General features: G+C 48.2%; 1 long non-coding RNA gene across 1 annotated transcript in view; it reads right to left on the reverse strand.

The window, feature by feature from the left end:
- LOC311606892 overlaps positions 1 to 8277 on the reverse strand; it is a 45358-nt gene extending 37081 nt beyond the window's left edge. The window contains exons 1-2 of the long non-coding RNA XR_014782453.1: positions 8256 to 8277; positions 7943 to 8019 (exon numbers count right to left, since the gene is read on the reverse strand). This is a non-coding gene — a long non-coding RNA (uncharacterized lncRNA). The remainder of the gene's footprint in view (positions 1 to 7942; positions 8020 to 8255) is intronic.
- Between the last annotated feature and the right edge of the window lie 6739 nt (positions 8278 to 15016).

Genomic DNA, 15016 nt, shown 5'->3' on the forward strand with positions numbered 1-15016 from the left:
TCTCTGTGTAGCCTTGGCTGTCCTGGACTCACGCTGTAGACCGGGCTGGCCTCGAACTCACAACGATCCGCCTGCCTCTGCCTCCCGAGTGCTGGGATTAAAGGCATGCGCCACCACGCCCATCAAGAAGAGTATCTTCTAGATACCCTCTTCCTCATACATAGATCTCAAAAGGCAATTGTGATCCTCACACACAGGAGAGATGGGCCCCACTCCTGGCCCTTCACTATACTGACTTATCTTGTGAGATGTTTTCTTAATATGTGCATCTGAGTCCTGTGCTTTTGAGTAGAAGCTTCTTGTCCTTTTCACAAGCTCCTGCTCTCACAGCTCCCTAGCATTCTGGCTAGACTGTTATGCCTGGCCACCATCCGCCTAGTAAGAAGACCTTGGTAAAAGAAAAGAGGCAGCCCCTAAACAGTAAGAGACAGGTGAATAGGTTATATGTGAATAAAAAGATAATAATAAGATGAGGAAGGAGCAGGAGAAAGGCAAAATGCAGAGTCTCCCATCAGCCCTCGAGCAAAAAAACAGAACCAAAGCTTGGGTTCTGGCAGAAGACTGAGCTCCAGTAAGAACCAGGGAAAACAGCCACATCTGCCCTAGAAACAGGAGAGCATCCCCAAGGTGAAGGACCAGGCTTAGATTCCAAGCAGGACCAAACAGAAATCAAGCACTGATCTCTGAGAGCTTTTCTATCCCTCTGCCTTTGACAGCAGTGAGAGGCCGCAGGCATGGGTAGCAGGAGGTAGCACCTCCCAGGGTCACTGCTCTTCTACAGGCTGTGAGGACCAGGGCCCTAAACTCCACAAGTGCTGCGGCTCTTAGGTGGGCCTAGGAATTTGAATGCTCAGTCCTTGCAGCTTCTGGACTGTGGTGGTGGATTCCTCGGTCCTTAGCCGCAGCCAGTAGGTGCTGTGACTCCTTGCAGGCAGCGTTACAGCTTGCTGTATCTACTGCTATGGCTGCCACTACGGGGAGATAGCTGTTGTCACTTTTGTTGTTGTTGTTGCTGCTGCTGCTGCTGTGGTTCCTGCAGCAGCCAGCCACTCCTGTAGTCCCACCTCTTCCTTAGCCTGCTTACCCTTTGGCTCTGCCTCTGCTGGTTGTCAAGACAGGGCGACAGTTCCTACAGCTCTGCCCTGGTTGTCCGGGGCTGTGTGCTGTGCAGTTCCCACAGCTCCGCTTCTTGTTAGGGTCATGTGCTCCTCACAGCTCCACTTCTTCTGCTGGTCCAAGCAACTAGCCGTTCCCACAGTTCCCCACTTCTGAACATTGGTCTGTAAGCCTTTCCCCCCACATCTTTGCCTCCTCTGTGGCTACCAATGCACCTGTCCACTCGGCAGTTTCCGAGGCTGACAGTGCCAGGAGACCTGCTCACTGCTACTGCCATCCTTGTGTCACCACCATCACTGCCATCACTGCTAACGTTGCAACGTCGGCATAGGTGGTGCATCGTATGGCCAGCCAACTCACCAGCCAAACAGCCTGGTCATACAGCCAGAGGAGGGACCACCAACAGCAACAAACTCAGCATGCAAATGGAGGTTTGTGTTTGCACCGCTCATGGCATTGTCCCTTTCACACCAGTCCTAGAAGCCCTTCTGCTCACCCACAAGGCCCCTGCTTACTTCAAAATAAAAGTATTTATAAAAAGGCATATATAACTCACATTCATAATGTAAGTATCAGGGTGGCAGGCTGACGAATGGCTTTTATTTCCTGTGCACATATGCGTGGCTAAGGGCAGAGCTCTACAGATTTTTCTTTTTCTTTTTCTTTTTCTTTTCTTTTTTTCTTTTTTTTAGCTCCATCCCCAACCCCAAAACAATGTTTAGATAAGGGAAAAAGGTCACCCAGGATCCACCCACCACACGCCACCAAGGAAACAAACTTCACCCTCCCCTCCCAGGCTTTCTCCAAGGCAACTTCATTTTTCTTTTGAACTCAACACAATCGGCCTTGAGGGTGTTTCTCTCTATTGTAGGTCCCATGCAGTGGCTATTTTTAGTTAAGACATAACCTTTCATTAAGCAGAATTTCCATATTTATTTATTTTTTTTCCCCCTGGTGCTTGCGATATAAAATGTGTTTCTGAATTTTTACTACTATACTGTTACCAAGAAAACAAGACTGCTAACCCTGTCCCCAGGGTACTTAGTCCCACATTCCCAGGGCCTGTGATGGTTCCATCAGCCTTCATATCTCTTTCCCTGCCCGTCGAGGCAACGGTGTTTACACTGTATTGAGAAGCAGACATTGCTGGGCTTTACCCTGGCAGTCTCCAGGCAACAAGCAGCCAGACCAGGCAACTCACGCCACGCAGACCCAGCCCTGTGTGTAAATAGTAACTTTTACCCAAATTAAAAGCTTGCTTGCTCGTGGCCTCCCTCTTCTCCAGGAGGTGCCAAGTAGGACATGAGTGACTAACTGACTGGCACCTCCCTAGCATCAACTATGGAGGGGACCATAGTTTAGGTAGGGAAATTTACCTTTGGGGCTCAGATGGGATATCCCAAAGAAAGACGGTAGTGCAAGGTTGTTCACAGTGGCATTGAAGCATTAATTACTATAGGGTTTATTTTGTTCATGTGTTTGTTTTGTGTAGTGAGACAAGGTCTCTGGAGACCTGGCTGTCCTGGAGGCAGCTATACAGACCAGGCTGGCCTGGAACACACAGAACTCCTCCAGTTTCTGCCTCCCACTTATTGGGATCAAAGGCATGTGCCACCACAACCTGCTTGGATTAGCATTTTAAGGGAGTCTCTTTTGATATGCTACTCAGCCTTGGCTGGCCTTGAATTTGTGGTGATCCTCTGGCCTCTCTCCCCCAGGCTGCCCTACTCCCACCCTTCATACTATTTGCTGACTGAACTATCTATCTCCCCAGGCCTCAGCAATAAAAATCTGTGGATTTGTAATGGGGTTTTTTTGTTATTGTTTTTCCGCTGGTGCAGCACACCCATACATACTCCTTGGGCTGCAGGATCTGTCCCTGCTTCCAAGCTATCCGAGGCCGGTCCAGTGTCTGTGTAGGGTTAATTAGGACACGCCCTTCCCACCGAGCATGAAGATTCCCCACCACCCCTGCCGCCCCACCCCCCACCTCCACCTCAGGCTTTTCCTAGAGTTCTTCATTTCTGCCCGGTGTGGCAGGATCCGGAGGAAGGCCTTGTATCCTAAAGGAACAGTGCACCACTGAAGTCGGCAAGAACCCCATGGCTGACGTGGCTGCAGAGGAAGATACATAGTGGGGACAGAGGGAAGGCAGGCAAGAGCAGGCTCAGAGAGGACCTCAGATGGGGCCTGGCGAGACACTACTATGAGGAAAGTTAAGGGCTGTGACACTTGTGGCCCAGGCCTCCAGCGGAACACTGACTAGCTTCTCTTATTGCCAGTCGTGGCGGTTCCCACCTATACCTGGGATTAGGAACTGAAGGCCAAGGAGACACTCGGAGATACACCCCCCCCAAGCTCCTCAACACCCCTTCCCGTCCCCCAGCTAAGCCAGAGTCCTGGCTGAAGCCAAATGCCCCATAAACAGGTTTACTGAGAACGCAGCTCTCCAGACATCATGGTGGCTGAGAGGAGACTATTCCAGTCAACAGGTTTCCAGGTCCTGGAAAAACATGCGCCATGGGCTCCTCTCTTCCTCTCAATCCCTTCTATTGCCCCCGCTGCCTGTCCCGTCCCCCACTCCCACCCCCTGGACTTACAAATAACTCATGACGGGTAGCAGAGGGGAAGAGGCCTGGCCTAGGGCACTTGGCCCTGAACTGAAGTTCTACCTCAGCAAGTAGGCGTTAGACTATGGGCAAGTTGCTCAACTTCCCTGAGTCCCGTACGCTTCCCCACGCAGTGCCACGCCCGCCCTCGTGTTCAAAAGAAAGCTATGTGCAAGCAAGGTCAGGCAGGAAAGAAAGGACTCAGCTCAAGGCCCTGTGAACTTCCTGCTCCAAACTGGATATCAGTGATGCCTCGGAAGTCCTTTCTTCCAGTTAAACCCAAGAGGAGTGTACTGTCCCCAGACACAGTCAGCAGACGCTCCTTCATACCAAGGCCTGTGTTTGGCACAGGAAAGATGACAGTTTATACCCTCTAAGGTTGCTAACGCCCTGCAGGTGGAGGAGGAACAGAAAGTAGAAACCACTGGACCAGCAGGAAATGAACGTAGCACTAGCAGCCAGTGCCAGGAATTACCCTGCCCAACTGTTAAATACTGTCCCCATAGCATCTTGATTAGCTATCACAACATGCCTGCAGCAGACCCAACGTTCAACCCATTTCACACATAAAGAATATGAGGCACATTAAACACTCCCAAGTCAGTGAGTAGTAGCAGAGTTAGAGACAGACCCAGGTCATCCACCACTTTCTTCACGCCCCTCACCACAAGCTGTACTATTTCGTTGTTGTTGTTGTTGTTGTTGTTTGTTGTTACTGTAGCCTTGGCTGTCCTGGACTCATTTTATAGACCAGGCTGGCCTCGAACTCACAGAGCTCTGCCTGCCTTTTGCCTCCCTGAGTGCTGGGATTACAGCTGTGCGCCACCACGCCAGCCCGGCCAGGTATACTGTTTTAATGTATAGTTTTGTAACCGATGTGAAAATGTGTCCCGCTGGTGCAGCAAGTGTACCCATCAGCCTTTGAGAGAGGGTGGCTGGATTCGGCCTGTTCACCTATGCTCAGGAGAAGGAGTAGGGTCTGAAGAACAGATTACAGGAGAGCTGTTCCACATAAAAGGTAACGATGTAATAGGAAGAAACTTGAAAGTTCAATACCAGATGAAAGAAAACTGTCTGGAGAACAGGAGGGGGAAAAAAAAGCCAACCTGGAGATGGGTGTGGTAGCACATGCCTTTGATCCCAAACTTGGGAGGCAGAGGCAGGAGAATCTCTGGTCTATAACTCGAGAGTCCAGGGCAGCCAAGGCTACATACAGAAATGCTGTCTGGGGGGGGGGGGGGGACAGGGGGCAGAGTCAAGCTGAGCATGGTACTATCTATGCATCTGTGTCTTAGGATTAAACCTCATTTTACAGTTGACCCTTGTCAACTTGACACACATCACCTTTTAAGTCGAACCTTTCCTTTCTCTTATACCCCCCAGATGGCACATTAATATTAATATCACAATATAAAACACAAACAACTTTAAGAATCCCATCATCCTTAAAAATTCAACCACATTAAAACTTCATTCTTGCTACCGGGAGCGGTGGCACACGCCTGTAACCCCAGCAGTCAGGAAGGCAGAGGCAGGCGGATCGCTGTGAGTTCGAGGCCAGCCTGCTCTACAAATCGAGTTCAGGGCAGCCAAGGCTACACAGAAAAAGCCAGTCTCGAAAACCAAAAACCAAAGAACAACATCAGAAGCGGGAAATAAGCCAGGTGGTGATGGCACACACCTTTAATCCCAGGACTCAGAAGGCAGGCGGATCTCTGTGAGCCAACGCTACACAGAGAAACCCTATCTTGAAAGACAACAAAACAAAACAATAACAGGAAATAACCTGAGCAGTGGTAGCACACATATTTTTTTTATCTCCAGAGGCAGGTAAATCTCTGTGAATATGAGACCAGTGTTGTCGACAGAGTGAGTTCCAGGATAAACAGGGCTACACAGGAAAATCCTGTCTCAACCCCCTACCACCACCACCACCACCCCAAAAAAAAAAACAGGAAATAGAGGCTGGGGAGATGGCTTGTGGGTAATAGCACCTGGCACACAAACATGAGGAGTCGGGTTCAGATCCCAGTACACAGGTAACTCCATGTGTAACTCCAGAGCTCAGCAGGCAGAAACAGGAGGTATGAGGGGATCCCTGGACTAGGCTAGCCGGCAAGCTCTGGCTCCATCTGAGAGGCCATGCCTCAACCCATCAGGCAGAGAGAGATAGAGAAGGATGCTTTTGTCAACCTCTGCCTCCTGCCCTAGTGCACACACAAGTGCATATGCACCTAAACACGTACAAACAAACATAGACACACACATGCCCACAGCATGCACAGAAAAGGGCAGAAAGGGGAGGGAGGAGCCGGGGCATGGTAGAACCCTCCAAAGTTTGCTTGGCTTCCGCCCATGGAGAACCAAGGACAGTCCTGGGAAGCCAGTACTGACATCCATATGCCATTCCCACCTCCCAAGGTCTGTCTGCCCTGGAGAAAAGCCAAGGCCTTGCCAAGCATACCCAAGAACTCCCTGCAGCTCCTGAACAGAGCTGACTGGAACCAGACTAGAGTTGGAACCAAAGCACAGCCAACCAGAGATAAGGCAGCCTGGAAAAGGATAGCGATTTCCTTAAGGTCCCCAACGTTGACGAAGACAAGAAAGCGCAGAACAGAATTTATCAGCTTGCCCTGGAAGCAACATTTAGACCCCAAAGAGTGGGGACACTGAGAATTTCATGTAATTTCCTTTCCAACCCTTCAGAAGAATGATTTTGACAGTTGGTAAGGCAGTAGAGAAGACAAAAAAAAAAAAGTATTCTCTATGAAAAGTTTCAACTAAGAGAGCTTCCTGCATCTCCTTGCCTCTTGGAGCACAGCTACACAGGACAGATACACAGGTTGGCAGTTCGGAAGGCTGGCATGTGGCTTTTGATGGCCACATCATCCTGCGAGGTGGGCATCATCGAGGTGACTTTGATAAAGGGGTCAGGTGTGAGTGGCTGTGTATCCAGGACCTGAGCAGAAACTAGAAAGAAGACCTGGAGTGTTCCAGAATCCAGGCTCTATCCAGTGGCCTGAAGTGGCCTCTGAAATGAACCAGGAAGGAGCCTAATTCCCACAGGACATCCCTCTTGAGGGCCGATGGGAAGGGACGGCTCTCCCGTCAGGGAGAGTCTTTTCTTCTTCTTACCTGTTAGCCCTTTCCTCGCCTTGTCAGATGTCTGAAAGCCAGATCCCAGTAACCCAGGTCCATCTTGGTGGTCCCCTTGCTCTGAGCACACCCCCCGCCCCAGGTAAGGCAAGGGCTTCTAAGCCACCTGTGTGGGAAAAATCAATCTAATTTTCTTCGAACTTTTGATCAACCACATATAAGCAATCTTACAAAATGCAAGGAAATAAGCTAGAACGAAATGAGTAAGACACTAAACCATACAAAATGCAAATCCAAAAATATTAAGTGAAATCTCTCCATCTTTGGGTAAATGTAGATTTGTTGATATGTGGTAAGTAACACAAAAATTCACCACTTGGTAGCCACTGACAAAGTTCTCACCTCAGTGGAGTTACCGCAGTGACAGGGGCAACACACAGAAATCCCAACACCACAGTATCTGGGATCCTCTAGTTCTGGTCCTTAAGTCCTGGAAACCATAATCTGCTCTCCATTTCTGAAATTGTCATTGCAGAAGTATTACCTGCTAGCCTTAGAGATTAGGCAAGAAAAGGAAATAAGATATTCAAACTAGAAAAATGCATCGGTCTCGTGTTTTTTGTTTTGTTTTGGTTTGTTTTTGTTTTTGTTGTTGTTGTTAACAAAGGGCCCTTCCTACATACACACAGAACAAAACAAAACAACCTGATGTGGCAGCTCATGCCTGTAATCCCAGCACTCAGGGAGGCAGAGGCAGGCAAATCTTTATGAGTTCAAGGCCAGCCTGGTCTACAAAGTGATTCCAAGCCAGACAAGGCTACACAGAGAAACCTTGTTTCCCGGGGGGAAAAAACCCAACAACAACAAAAATTATGGAGGTGTCTTAATAATTGTTCTATTGCTATGAAGACACACCATGGCAACGGCAACTCTTATATAAGAAAGCACTTAATTTCCAGCACTTTGAAGGCTCTTTGAGTTTGAGGCCAGCCTGGACTACAAAGTGAGTCCAGGACAGCAAAGGCTGTTACATAGAGAAGCCTGTCTCAAAAAATAAAAACAAACAACAACGACAAAAAACAAAACAGAACAAAAAAGCATTTAGTTGGGGGCTGGCTTACAGTCTGAGGTTTAGTCCATTATGATTACGGTGGCACACGTGGCACTGGAGCAGCAGCTGAGAACTTTACATCATGATCTGCAGGCAGACAGAGAGACATAGGGCCTGGCATGGGCTTTTAAAACCTCAAAGCTCATCCCCAACGACACACTTCCTCTAACAAAGCCACACCTAAGCCAACAAGGCCACACCTCCTAATCCTTCTGATCCTTTCAAACATTTCCACTCTCCAGTGACCAAGCATTCAAATATAAGAGCCTGTGGAGGCCATTTTTGTTCAAACCACTGCAGGAGGAAAGATTATTCTGACTCACAGTTTCAGAGATTTTTTTTTTTAAAGCTCCATTGCTTTGGGCACATAGACATCATGGTGGACGGCTAGCTCACAGCAGGTAAGAAGCAGATGTCAGGAGGGGAAGGGAGCAGGGACAAGATGGGCCTTTCATAGGGAGGACCAGGGCTCCACTCCCTCCAACAGGCCCCACCCTCTGGCTGAAGAGCAGGCCCCATGTACCAATAATTCATTCAGCCGTAGATTAACCCATGTTAACGTCGTCCTGATCTCCCAGAACCACCACTAGCTGGAGACCAAGTCTTTAAGTCACAAGCCTTTGAACTAATAAACTCAGCACAATTTCCAGGGTACAGAATCAACACACAGGAATCAGTGGCACTCTATACGCTACCAATAACAACTCAAGAAGCCACACAAATGGCCAGTAAAGCCATGGAAAGATGGTTTTGACATGGCTATTTTTAAACTGCAAATCAAAGCCCCAGTAACATACTTCAGTCCCAGAAGGATGGCTAGCCTACAGAAAATGGGCAGAAAGCGCTGGCAAAGGGGTAGAGAAATCAGAGCTCTCTCCAGTGCCGAAGAAAGTGTAAGGTGTTGGAGTTTCTGTGGGAACTATTTTTCTGATGCTTCAAAAAAAACCTGATTATAGAATTACTATATCAACCACAAAGTTCATATCAGAGAAGGTATGCAAAAAAAAAAAAAATTAGAAGCGGGGACTTAACAGTGATATGTACCCATGACAGCATGATCCGTGATAGCCAAGAGATAGGAGGACTAGAATGACCATTGAAAATAAACAAAAAGCCGCCCCCACCACCACCACCACATGGCACACACCTTTAATCTCAGCACTTGGGAGGCAGAGGCAGGTGGATTACTATGAGCTCAAGGCCAGCCTGGTCTACAGAGTGAGTTCCAAGACAGCCAGGGCTATTCACAGAAAGCCTATCTCAAAAAACAAAAATAGGGTGGGCTTGGTGGCACACGTCTGGAATCCCAACACTCAGGAGGCAGAGGCAGGTGGATCTCTGTGAGTTCGAAGCCAGCCTGGTCTACAAAGTGAATCCAGGACAGCAAAGGCTACACAAAGAAACCCTGTCTTGGGTGGGGGGGGGGAGGGGGGAGGCAAGCGGGTGAAGAAGACCCACGCGACCTTTTACTTAAAAGCCACAGAGAGTCCCTGAAACCGTAAACCCTAAACCCCAGCTTCCAGCAAGACTTCTAACAGTCACGTGTGACAAATCGCTGGCCAAGCAAACATGCTACAAGCATGTGTGTACCATCTGACTGTCGGATGCTATCTTGAAAACAAAACAAATGAACGCAGGTTAATCGAGTGATTTCCTCTCTCCATCTTCTAGGAAGTGCTCACGGAAGGACAGAGATGCGGGGAAACTGCCCTTGAGCACGCGCACTGGTATTGGCTGCACCTGGGAAGAGAAGCACCCAGCCAGCTGAAATAGCTCAGAAGAACTCGGAGGCTAAAACCCCAAAGGAATTGACTTTCCACCAGCCTATGAGCCCCTCGATATTGGAATAACACGTCTCCTTTGTTCCTGTGTGTAAGACACATGAAACTTCTTTACTTCCTTTGGGCATTACAGGCAGCTCTGAGAATGAGAAAGGGTTCACCTCCCCTTCCAGGCTGGAGAGAAACTCAGTCCTGTAGTCCTGGGGTCTCCCTCCACCCTAAGTACTTGACTAAAGCTCTGGGCATTTTTTTCCAAACCTTGATAATAACAAATGTATACAAAAAGGAAAAACAAATCATGAATCACCATGATATGGACATACCTACGTAACTACCTCCCAGATCCAGAAGAAAAAAAAAAAAGGAAGAAAGGAAGGAAGGAAAAGAAAGAGTGAACCAGGCATGGTGGCGCACGCCTTTAATCCCAGCACTTGGGAGGCAGAGGCAGGTGGGTCTCTGTCAGTTCGAGGCCAGCCTGGTCTACAAAGTGAGTCCACCCAAGGCTGCACACAGAGAAACCCTGTCTCAAAAAAAAAAAAAAAAATGAAAGAGAGCTCAACAAGCACTCAGGCCCACCCCATGCCCTCACAGATGACAACCGTGGTACAGTGGCTCCCTGGGTACCCGCCTCTGTTCTGCCCTGCCAACAGACGCCATCTCAAGAAATGCCAGGAAGTGAGCCTCCCACAGCCTTCTCAACACCAAAGTGGCACTTGAGACCACACAGCTTCCTCCCTCAGATCTGGGAACCCTGCCCCAGCATCTACGGAATTGCCCTGGAAGGGCAAATCCCCAACTCTCCAGCTTAGAGTCCTTACCCTCAAACACCCAGAGGCCAGGGCGGGATTCCTCCAGGGTCCTGCAATTTTACTCTCCTATAATTTCCCATGGGTCTATTTTAGGCCCTTGCTACTTTGAATGTTGTTTCACAGTCCACGGTTGCCATGGGCCACAAGCCTGGCTAGTCTCGCCGAGGGCATATGTGGCTTATTTTTTATTTGAATTTTTAAAAAAGCCCTTTATTATTTAGGGAGGGGTGGGTGGGTGCTAGAGGTGGACCCCAGACCTTGTTTATGCTGGGCAAGAGTTCTACCACAGAACCGCACCCTCAGCCCTTGGCTTCTTTTTAATTACTCATTTTTATTTTACATGCACTGGTGTTTTGCCTGCAGTGTGTCTGTGTGAGGATATTGGATTGTTCTGAGCTGCCATGTAGATGCTGGGAGTTGAGTTCAGGTCATCTGGAAGAACCGCTAGTGCTCTTAATCACTGAGCCATCTCTCCAGCCTCAACCATATTTTTATTTTTTATTTGTTTGTTTATTGTCACACAGGGTTTCTCTGGTTGTCCTGGAACTTGCTCTGTAGGGGAGGCTGACTTCAAACTTCAGAAATCTACTTGTTTCTGCCTCCCAAGTGCTGAGATAAAAGACATGTACCACCACCACCCAGAACAAACTTTTGTTGGTTTTTTGTTTGTTTGTTTTTGAGATACGGTTTCTAAATGTAGCCCTGGCTGTCCTGGAACTTGCTTTGTAGACCAGGCTGACTCCAAACTCACAGAGATCTGCCTGCCTCTGTTTCTCAAGTGCTGGGAATAAAGGCATATGCCACTGTGCCCAGCTTCAAGCTTTTATTTATTTATTTATTTATTTATTTATTTATGGGGTTTTTTTTTTTTGAGATAGGGTCTCTCTGTGTTAACCTTGGCTGTCCTGGACTCACTTTGTAGACCAGGCTGGCCTCAAACTCACAGCGATCGACCTGCCTCTGCTTCCCAAGTGCTGGGATTAAAGGCATGCGCCACCACTCCTGGCTTCAAACTTGTTTTTAAATAAATAACAGTACTAATTTTTGTTTTGTTTTTCCAAGACAGGGTTTCCTCTGTGTAGCCTTGGCTGTTCTGGACTTGCTCTGTAGATAAGGCTGGCCTTGAACTCACAGACATCCACTTGCCTCTGCCTCCCTGAGTCCTAGAATTACAGGCATGTGCCACCGCGCCTGGCACTGAACTAATTTTTAAAATCCTGTGCCTTCATTTTAACTGTTCTGTTTCACAAAATGTAAAAACATTTTTCACCATTTGTAACCAAGGTTTGCAATAGCAAACGGAGCTAGAAGGCTAGAGAGGGCAGCAACCTCCCTCTCCCCCAAATGGAGACACTATAATACTTTGATATACTCCCTTTTCTGTAATTCATCCAACCCGGTGGTTTGACTTCAAAAACTTCAACTGTTGCTCAAAGATTGCTCTGATTCTTACAGTAAGCCAATGGGCTTTTAAGTATAATTCCCGTGAAATATACAAACTCATCTTAAGTAACTGTAGAACAGAGGATGGAGCCCAGTCGGACGGGTGACCTCCTCATGGAGATCCCTAGCAGGGCTAGTTCCCATGCCCTGTGCCAGACTCCTAAAGCAAAGGAGCCAGGGCCCCTGCGTAGGAGAGGAGTGATCCTGCCGCCCAGCTGTGTCTTAGCAAGCAGCTCAGCTTCTGAAACAAGCGATCTGCCCCTCTCTCAGCTGGGAACTCTCCTCTCCTCCCTACAGTCACAGAGACTCTAGCTGGAGCCTGGGAGACCTGACAGGAACACTGGTGCAGGGCAGGCATGAGCTGTGAGGGTAGGGGGTGGGTGAGGGGTGGAGGGGGCGGGCGTAGGAGTACACAAAGGCACACCGGTCCCTATGGGCTCAAGTTCAGAGCAGCCAGGGTGTAGTGGAGATGGGATGAAAGCCATAAAGGTAGAAATAAAGCAGGAGACCCCAGAAAACGATTTCTGCAAAACCCACTTGCTTGCTCTTGGCTTAGCTTTTCCAGTCCAGCTGGGAATTGGCTCAGCATTCAGATAAAACCACAGGCACGCTGAGCTCCAAAGACCTCCGTCACCCATGGCGGCCCCTTTAAGCCTCCGAATTCACTGGAAACTGTACAGGAAAAGATGAACATACTTTCAATGTCAATTTCATGATCTTTAAGCTTGACAAAAGCCAACAGGCAGGAAAGAAAAACGTAGAGAGGAGAATGAGTGAGAATGGATGTTTGTGAAAAAAATGTAACCATGTTTAGAAAAGACTGAGGCCAGCGCCCTTTGTGTGTCTGTGTGTGTGTGTATGTGTGTGTCCCTGTCAAGTTTCTTGAGACAAGGTCACACTATATAGTCCAGGCTGGTCTTGAACTCACATCTTCCTGCTTCTGCCTCCTCAGAGCAAGGATTACACTTGGTAAAAAGTGTGTTTTTACCCACTTTGTACACAAGCAAATTGAGTCTCGGGAAATTTAAATAATTTCCTTGCGGCCATTGAAGTAAATATTTGGGCGGGATTGTGGGCCTGGCATTCTGGCATGAACTCACACACACACACACACACACACACACACACACACACATTGCTCCACTCTTGGCAAGCACATCCCACTTTGCCATCTTTTCCCTTCCCTCTACCTCCACACTGGGGGTCAGCCTAGATCTCCGCCCCTGCCCGGCAAGTGATGCCTGATGCTTCTGCAGTGTCTTCCCAACCCTCTGGCCTTGGAGCCAAGCTACCTGGACAGCTTGCACTGAAGCGTACTATCCACTTAAAACTGAATTCAGTGTTGTTATTTATTTAAATTAATTTAAATGAAAATTAACTATCCACGCCAGGCATGGTAGTACAAGCCATTAATCCCAGCACTCAGGAGGCAGAGGCAGGCAGATCACTGTGAGTTCGAGGCCAGCCTGGTCTACAAAGGGAATCCAGGACAGCCAAGGCTACACAGAGAAACCCTGTTTTGAAAAACCAAAACCAAAACTAAACAACAAAAAAAATTAACTATCCTCTTAAAATTAAAAATAAGCCAGGTGGGATGGTGCATGCTTGTAACTTTAGCTACTGACTCAGTAAGATCATGGGTTCTAGACCACCCTGGACCATTTAGGGAGATCTTGTCTCCAAATAAGTTCTAAAGGAGATAGGAGGATGCACCAAAGGAATAATGCAGCGCAGAGCGTTTGTGTGCCTTGGCCCTGAGTTTGCTATTCCCAGAACTGTAAAGCAAAACCAAAAACAAAACAAAGAAAGCCCCAGCTTTCTTTCTGAATCTTCGCTTCAGAGACTCTCCTGCCACTGACACTGGAGGGATAGATAGCACAGGATGCACGCTTCAGATCTGTCCCAAGCATGCATGGAATATTTTGGATGAGTCACTGCTTATTTTAAAAATGTTTGTGAATTGGGCACTTAGGCCATAATTCATATGGGTTTATTTTGAGGTTTTGTGTTGAAATGGGTGGATAATGACCAGAGTTACCCTGAGAAAGGTTGTAAACACTGGGACGTGATATTGTGTGGCCTGCTGCCCTTAGGGACGTTTGGGGGTGGGGGGGTGGTGAGGGGTTGTGGTAAAAGGAACAGAGGTCATTGCCTGAATACAAGTCATGGACACTGGCTGTTCTTAGTCCTTTGTGGAGGAAGGACAGTGGGGAGAGGGGGCCTGCAGTGTAGTCTGAGCTAACCACACGGGAGGTTAATTCTCAGACAGGTGGCTTTACGAATCTCATTTTCTCATCCGGTCTTAGGGACCAGCCAGCTCTCCATGCCTTCTCGTGTGCCCATGTGTAAAGCTGCTCTCAAAGCCAATACAAACCTAATGATGACCCAGCAAGGACTTCTGGGAAGTAAGCAAGTGAGGCCTATGTCCTGCTAGGGAGCTGGTCCAAGCATCGGCCACGAACAAGAAATACATGGCCAACAGTTGGAAGAATTGTACTCCATGTGGGCCCTTGCAGCAAGGTGAGTTATGACACCCTGACACTGTTGCCCTGATACTGGGTTAGTCAATGGGATGCAGGAAGATGAGGGTGAGCTGCCAGAAAGCAAGGCAGAACCAACCGAACATTTAAGTCTTCACCAGACACTTCCAAGTAACCACAACTCCAGCCATTTTTACGTTCACAGACAGTGAGGAAGTGGCTGCTTCCTAAGCTTGGCAGCTGGACTCACCTGTGTGGATTGATCTCAGCTCCATCACCAATTCACTCTGCAAACAAGCATTGCCTCAGAGACGCAGTGTCTGACTTGCGTGCTGAGATGAGGCTAGCTGCCCCCTACCTCACAGTGGCCTACTACATCCGTGGAGGCTGAGGGCCAGTGGCATTTCTTCTGGCCTTTCAGAAGACCAGTCCTTTAGGAGATTTCTAACATCCCACTAGCAAATATTTTAGACCAGGCACTCAAGTCCACATTTTTTAAAAAAAAAAGTTTTCTCACTTCTGAAATAATTTCATTGTCATGTCCCAGCCTGTGAAGAAGGTATGTGCATTC

Source organism: Acomys minous, assembly GCF_964271855.1.
Source record: "Acomys minous genome assembly, chromosome: 10".
Classification (NCBI taxonomy): Eukaryota; Metazoa; Chordata; class Mammalia; order Rodentia; family Muridae; genus Acomys; species Acomys minous.